This window comes from Quercus robur, chromosome 2 (genome assembly GCF_932294415.1).
Source record: "Quercus robur chromosome 2, dhQueRobu3.1, whole genome shotgun sequence".
NCBI classification, from domain to species: Eukaryota; Viridiplantae; Streptophyta; class Magnoliopsida; order Fagales; family Fagaceae; genus Quercus; species Quercus robur.
In genome coordinates, this window is record NC_065535.1 from 59,264,102 (window position 1) to 59,272,607 (window position 8,506).

General features: G+C 31.7%; 1 pseudogene; it reads right to left on the reverse strand.

Moving 5' to 3' along the window:
* Nucleotides 1-538: 538 nt before the first annotated feature.
* On the reverse strand, nucleotides 539-2,922 carry LOC126701387 (protein FAR1-RELATED SEQUENCE 11-like; annotated as a pseudogene).
* Between the last annotated feature and the right edge of the window lie 5,584 nt (nucleotides 2,923-8,506).

The following is an 8,506-nucleotide window of genomic DNA, read 5'->3' on the forward strand; positions in this document are numbered from 1 at the left end:
GATATTGAATTTAATCCCCAAACTCAATTGAAATCACTAATATATTAATGAAAATCCTATTATATATGCAATTACTGATTATATATATATATATATATATTCTTTTTCCTTCCATTTTTCATTAACGTGGCTCTAAATTTTTCATCATTTTTATCTTTCTAGTCTTTTTATTTTATTTTTTTAATAATTAAGAGAATTTCCATTTTGAGAATACAAAAATTGTTAACGTACCACCAATTCACTACTATTAGACCGAGAGTTTCATAAACAACATCCTGTGAGTGGGAGTGATCAAAACAGAGATAAAAATGAACAAAAATTTTAAAATCAAATGGGACAATAAAAGTATCACACCAAAATAACATATCCTTAATAATTAAAAAGCAACATATACTTAACAATTAAACCAACGATCAAGCAAAAGCAAAAGTTCAATAAGTAAATTCCATCAAATCTTCTCAAAAACATGTTGTCAAAATGACAACATTAACAAAATATGTGTCATAATTTTTCTTTCACAATCTCAAAAAGCTTTCACCTAACATTTCAAACAAAATACTGGGTTCAATCCAATATTTGTTGATGTTGTTTTCTTTTTCTTGTTTGCACAATTTAAGGAAGTACTACTATTCTTCTCCGGACATGTAGAGATGTTATGGCCAATATGCCTACAAAGTCTACAAGACTTCTTTTGCTTTCCCAACTCTCTTCCACATTTCATTCGTTTTTACTTTGGATGACCTTTTGTCTTCGACATTGGAGGACAAGAAATAAAACAGTCTTCATCAATCACATCATTAACATCACCATTGATATCGGTTCCCTTGTCCACTAAATCTTCATCATTCAAAACTAACAATTCTTTTCCCTTTAGTGATGCTTCACAACTCCAACGTGATAATAGATACATATGTGGAATTTGTTGGCAATCTTTGTGAAGAAATATCCTAAGTATGTGGCGACAAAGTATACCCCAAAATTCAAAATGATTGCAACTACAATTAGTCATTTCACCATCCCACAAAACTTTGTGTTTTTGATTAGTTTTGTCTTTGTAATACTGCAACACAAATTCACTACCATTTTCTTGAAGCACGGAATATAGTGTAGCACTCCCAAATTCCGCTTGAAATAATTTGAAAGCATAAGGTGTCAACACACTATGGGCTTGGTCTTCTAATGGTGAAAGGCTTCTTAAAGAAGAACTCCTAAACGTTTCCAACATTGTATCATGTGATTGTATTTGTTCAACATCTTCAATGGCAAGGTCAATCTAAAATTAAAAAAATGACAACAAATTATAAGCATTTAAATGACACGCTAAGACTTTAAAAAATAATATAAAAAATACTAATATTGACAAATATAAACATAAATAAAATAAATTATAAGGGTAAATAATGACTTACTTGTTTAACAAATTGGATCAAGCTTATGTGGGAACTAACAAATCGTTTGATAAAGGCATTTATACTTTCAGATCTTCCCGTTGTTGTCATTCCTCCAAAAAAATATCCATGAAGGCAACATGGTACCCAAAAGTGCTTAATTTGGTATAATCCAATCACATGCTTATTCATACACATGTCATATTTTGCAATAACTTGTAGCCATTGGTGCTCAAATTCTTCACATGAGTCCAACTTATATAACTTGTAGAAATCCATGCACCAACTCGAATACTGACTACGAAGAATTGATGTAAACCAACCACTAAATTTAGCGGTAATATGCCATATACAAAAGGCATGTTTTGTGAGTGGCAATTCTTTTGAAATTGCTTCTGTGATCCATCGATCTTGATCAGTCAAAATAGACTTGGGTGGCTTCTTCATCAATGATACAAAAGTCTGTCAATCAAATATAAAATTATTACAATGCAAAAAAATTCAAATACTATCCAAATTAAAAAATAATTGTGAATCTTTACAAGATTGAAAATTTACCTTCATTAACCATTTAAAAGTACTAGTTGTTTCGTTGCGAAGAAGTGCACAACCAAAGAGAATTGTCTTTCCATGATTATTGACATCCACAAAGACACCAAAAGGCATATCATAAGCATTCACCTTATAAGTAGTGTAAAAAACAACTACATCATCATATTTTTGGTACCAATCAATACAAGGATAAGGTGCCCAAAAAATATGCTCCAACTTTCTCTCATCGTCTATTTTAAAAGCATATTGAAACTTTGAATTCTCCTCTGTTGCATCTTTGCAATATTGTAAGAGGCTCATGGCATCACTCGTTGCATGCTCCCTTCTCATTTTCTCAAAAAGAATACGAATATCTTTTTGAAAAAATGGAAGATGTCCATGTTCCACTTTTTTCTCAAGTTCCATAATACGCATTATTTGTCTAATCGAAAGATTAGCTTCTTTCAACAATTGAATGTGGTCTTCATCTTCTTTAGTGATAATTCGATTACTAGGAAGAAACTGCACTTCCAAAGGAGCCAACAATTCATGATTGTGATCTATAATAAACTTAGTGACATGCCATTCTTGTGGAAAAATATCAAATGATTTTCGTAAGGCAATCCTTAGATGAGCTTTGCATCTACATTTTAAAGACTCTCTATTTCTTTGCTCCTTAGATGGATCCACAATTTTTAATAGTGGTTTACCTGCTCGATGACAAAAGAAATCCCGCCTTACTATTTCTTTATTGTTTGTGACAAACCGACCTTTCCAAATAGAAAAACCATGTTGTCTTGCATAAGTTGTATAGAAAATAAAAAGCCTCTTCTTCACTAAGAAAACATTGACTAACAAAAGGCTCAAAATTATATTCTTCAAGAACTTTCTCTCCACAAATGTCACTATTTTTTTCATTATTTGAAGTTTGAGACTCATCCAACTCAATATAATTTCTTGAATCACTTTGATGAGTTTCATTTGCAATAAAATCCTCATCCATTTGTGCTATATTGTCACAAGACTTCAAAAAAAAAAAAAAAAATCAACACCACATTTGAATATAAAAAATAAAAACAAATAGCCATTTTTCAAATAAAATAATAGTACCTTCTTTAGGAAGCTCATTCAAGTCAAAATAATTCCTTGAAATGCATAGTTGAGTCCCATTTGAACTTAAATCCTCATCCATTTGAACTATAATAATATAACAAGAATAAATAAATAAATAAATAAAGCAAAATCATTTTTTTAATATAAATAAATGAATAATTGAAAGTACCTTCTTAATTTTGATTAAGTTCTTTGAGCCCTCCCCTCTCTTAATTTGCTTCAATGTGTGTTAATATTTTTCTTCAGTGTGTCAATATTTTTCTAAAGTACATTTTTAAAAGTGAGAAAAAAGAAGACTGATGATAAAAAAAAAAAAAAAAAAAAAAAAGACTACAGATCGGTGGGAGATAAAAAGGTGAAATAGTAAGTTGGAGGGAAAAAGTAAAAAGAAAAGAAAAAAAAAAAGGTGAAATGGTGGGAAAAATTAACAAGTATTTTTTAAGTAGTTGGAAAGAAAAAGTAAAAGGAAAAAAAAGGGTGAAATGGAGGGAAAAATTAACAAGTATACGTGTGGATGGCTTCTTGGGTTGGGTGGGTGGAACATTAAATGGAGAAAACTAAAAAAGCTGAAGGGTATTTTGGGTTTATTCTAAAAGATTTGTTTTTTTCTAAGCAAACTGACACATACCATTTCATTGCATAGATTTTTGCAGCTTGTCATTAATACAATGGCATTTCAGTAATTCATAACGAGTGCCCACGAGTGCCATAAGGGCACTCGTTAGGATTACCCTTGTTTTATATAGTTTTTCACGTACCTCAAAAAATAATTAAAATCGTACCTTGAGGTGTGTGTAAAACCGTATCTTAAATTCACAAGCTTTGTAACATTTATAGCTTCAAAATAGGTTTAGACTTTTAAAGCGCATCTTTACTCTTTAGTACCCTTTTTTTCCCGTAAATAGGAGAATAAGATGAATGGAAAAACTTCATAGCAAAAAGTGAACCTTTAATTGATCAAACCGCATGGTGTTATAAATTTTTTAACAACATGTATTACGAGTTTTATGTAATGTTCACAGGATCAACACTTTATATATTGGAATAGCACCTATTTACTGTGCATTTCACATATTAATTTTAAATGAGGTTAAATCCAGAAAAAGAATGGTATGATAGTTCATTGGTTCAACCTTTAAATTTAGTGTTGATCCTATGCCAATAAAGTAAGTAGAACTACATTAAGTCAACCAATTTTGGACACAGCTAACTAGTTTCAGCTTGCCTATTGGCGCTTTTTTTTGTATGCCAAAATTAGTGTCAGTGGTTTGATTGTTGGCTGTGGGTTTTGAAAATCAAAGAATAACCAAACTAGTTGACATATATGTATGTGTGTATATATTAAAAACAAATACACTTATTCTCTCTCTCTCTCTCTCTCCTCACTAATTTGTTGTTTTCCCCTTCAATTTTCTGTCATTCCCATTGATTATGAGTCATTTCTTCTCCTGTACTAATTGTTCGTCAAGCCAACTATCATTGTCATTATCATCAACAAATGCCAACCAAGTCGAATAAGACCAAGCATGTAAAATTGCCTCCTTACAAATCGACGGCCCTTCCTTGGTGCAACTCGGTTGGGGGGAGAGGGGGGTGGTGTTGAGAAACTACAAGGAGCAATGTGTTGCTAAATCACCCACTAAAACCAACTGCACCTCACTATAAACAACCCTCATTAGGTTATTGGTCTAGCTACTAGGTTAATAATTAATTTATTCTAATATATATAAGAATATACATAAAATAAAAAAATGATGTCTATAATCAAATGGTTAATTATAGTTATACCACTTGTGGTTAGCCCCATTTTAATAGTGCATACATGTTGTGGACACGAGGGGGGAGTCGCCACCTAGTTTTTGCAATGATCTAGAAACCATATATATAGCGTCCTTTTGAGGAAGGACTTTTGATTTTACTACCAGAGTATGAGTTCAGAGTTTATGTACGTTCTTGGGAAGGTGTTAGGCACCCAAGATCGCCCAACCCTATGGTTGGCCTCCCATCGTTGTGTCTTATGTTTTAACCTTATTAAAAACAAATTCAACACTTGTATTCACACACGCTAGCATGCATCTAACATACAACATAACATCATTCATCTTAAAACACATATCCATAAAGCAATAAAGCGCTAAACACATATGAAAAACCCTAGTATGTGAAACCCTATCATACATCTCAATGCAAAGCAACAACCTAAACATGGTAGCAAAGCAAGTCATATCATGAATTAAAAACGAGGCATCAACTTCGTACACATATATCAAGAGAGGATTAAACAAGCAACATGCATGTACATGTGAATGAATAACCTACCTTACTACCAGAGTATGAGTTCAGAGTTTATGTACGTTCTTGGGAAGGTGTTAGGCACCCAAGATCGTCCAACCCTATGGTTGGCCTCCTATCGTTGTGTCTTATGTTTTAACCTTATTAAAAACAAATTCAACACTTGTATTCTAACTCACACACACGCTAGCATGCATCTAACATACAACATGACATCATTCATCCCAAAACACATATCTATCCATAAAGCAATAAAGAGCCAACACACATATGAGAAATCCTTGCATGTGAAACCCTATCATACATCTCAATGCAAAGCAACAACCTAAACATGGTAGCAAAGCAAGTCAAATCATGAATTAAAAATGAGGCATCAACTTCGTACACATATATCAAGAGAGGATTAAACAAACAACATGCATGTACATGTGAATGAATAACCTACCTTACTTACCTTGCAGCATCTCAGTACCTATGGCATTGTGCATGGGCATGTGAATGAATGATCATGGTGTTTAAACGAAACATAAACATGAAACCCTAATCTAAACATATTAAAGATAAGCAACCATACAAGATAGAGACAGGTATGTATAAACATAAGAAAAGGGTTTAAACAAAGACAAAATATATGGAACAAGCGAACCAAACAACATAAGAAATCTGAATTAGGGTTTCTGGATAAGTACCTATGTGCGCAGCCAAAAGCCTACGTACACAGGGTTTAATCCTCGTACGCATGCTTATGGCATGTGTGCGTGGGATTTTTTGGTCATATCAAACTATTTTTCCCTTCACTTTTTTTTTTTTTTTTTGGGATAAAAACCAAAACTTAATACCCAATATCAATTTTGTTTCCATCCTTTTTTATTCTATCTTAAATTTCAAATGGAAGTCTTTTATCATAACTGCTTATTTCCTCTTTACATGGCTTAATGCATTTTATACATCATCAAGAACTTGCATCAAACAAGTTTAAGTGAAACTCTAATTCTATTGTTTAGATTTAGATTTTGGCTTCACACCTCCATAAATTAGACTGAAGTTTGACTTTTTATTTAGATTAGCTTCTTCAATGTGGAGTGTATAAATATGTGTGTGTGTGTGGTGTTTTGGTGTATGCTTCCCTTCTACTACCTACTATACGATTTTTTCTTCTATTCTTCCATTCTCCTACCTACAACCTTGCAAGTATGTATTTGTTTACTCTAATTTTTTCATCAAATTGAATAGATTTTTTGTATTTTTTTGTCTTTTGTTTAACCTAATTTCCTTAAATTTTATCCAATTTATATGCTTAGGAGATAAGCGAAGAGAAATTGGAAAACCTCCATTTATTTTCTAAGGAAGAGTAGGCAAACCTCTGCCACCAATTGGATTATACCATTACGTACTATGAACGTTTGGAAGAGGCACATGATCGCTTGCTTAAACGGCTCTACCCAGATTTCCTAAGGGTGTATTCCTTGGAGGTTCTCCCATTTTATCTAGAGGTGGAGGAACCGGGGGCGGGAGGGGGGGGGGGGGGAAGAAGTAGAAAAGACCCTGGTAATAGAGGGGGTTTATGATTGAAGAATCAATTATTAAATATGGTTAGACATGATTTTATATTATTTTGTATACCGTATAAGTTTTTTTTTGGTTTTGGTTTTCCTTGAAGAGTTAGGTAATAAGTATATATGAATGAGATAGGTTCTTCCTATCTTTTGGGTTCTTTAGCTTATATATTGTTATGAATTTTAGTATGTGTGTGTAAGATGTTTGATTATGTGTTTTGGTTCCTTCATTATCCGTTCTCTTTTTTTTTTTTTTTTTTTAATCTTTTTATAATTCTTCTCTTACGATCTTCCTAATTTTTATTAATACCAAATTTTTTAGTTAACTACAGAGATGGGTTCCAATTTTGTATATCATATATGTTGTTTTCATCCCATTGTTAAATCCTTTTGCTTTTACTCATAATACAAATTGTTGTTCACAAAAATAGCGCAAGAGAGATGCACTTTCTATGTGCAGGACCTCACCACCAAAAGGTATTACTTTTCAATTCTCATCATATCTCAATGCTAATGAAGTTATCTTCAATTATCAATGCAAACTTATTGCCAAGGTCTTAACTCTTAATTTTTTTTACTAAAAAAAATTCTAGAAGTTTGTGTGTGTGTGTACCCTCTTTTTTTCTTTTTTAGGGTGAAACTCACCTGAGTTTCAGTGTTTCTTTCCTCGCTTTCAAGTAAAAAAATTCAATTCTTATGTGAGTTTCTCTACTTTCATTTTTTAAAGTTTAGTAATTTGGATTGTTCTTAACTATTGAATTGAGGCTACCACTTAAATATGCCTTCATATAATTTTTAGGATTTTTTTTAATTATTTAATTCAAGGTTTTTTTGTTTAAATATGTAGTGGTGATTACTTGAGCTTTAAAGCTTAATATATTATGTAAACTCCCTTAAAAAATTTTGGGCACCTCCTTTTATATTAGTTACATAGTTTCTTAGAAAAAAAGGTCACATAGTTTTATACCTTAGTCTTACACAACATGCATTCCTTATTTAACCTAAAGTAAAAGATTACTTTATTTTTACTATCTATTTTATTATTTAATTTTAATTAAATTAATATTAAAAAAAATCTTTAGTTTACATATGATTCTTGATTAATCTATACATTACTCGGGCATATATTAATTCTAATAATAAAAGTACAAAACTATATGGTTTGGTGTCTTTTTGAAAACCCACCAATATTTTTTTGGGTTTTTTTTTTTTTTTTTTTTTTTTGGAAACCTGGTATTTTTTTCATACCAACCCAAATGTTAATGATAGGCCAAGAATATATTGACCCCTTTGGTAAATTAATTAATTAATTATCCAAGTGAATTAATTAGATTCAATTACATGCAATAAGCGTGATAAAACAAACAAATCACCTACTAAGTTAAATGCAGCTGAAAATAAATTTGATACAGGTAATTTGTTTATGAATGGGGAAAACTACCGAGGCAAAACCCCATAGGGTGAATTTAAGGTCACCACTCCCAAGAATCCACTATTATCAAAACAAGCGGTTACAAGTAAAAAGAATCTCAGTACCTAATACCAACCTACAATTGAACCCTTACCCCAATACCCAATTGAACTTGTAGTATAGCGGCGAACTCTCTTTTCAATGCACGGCTCCCA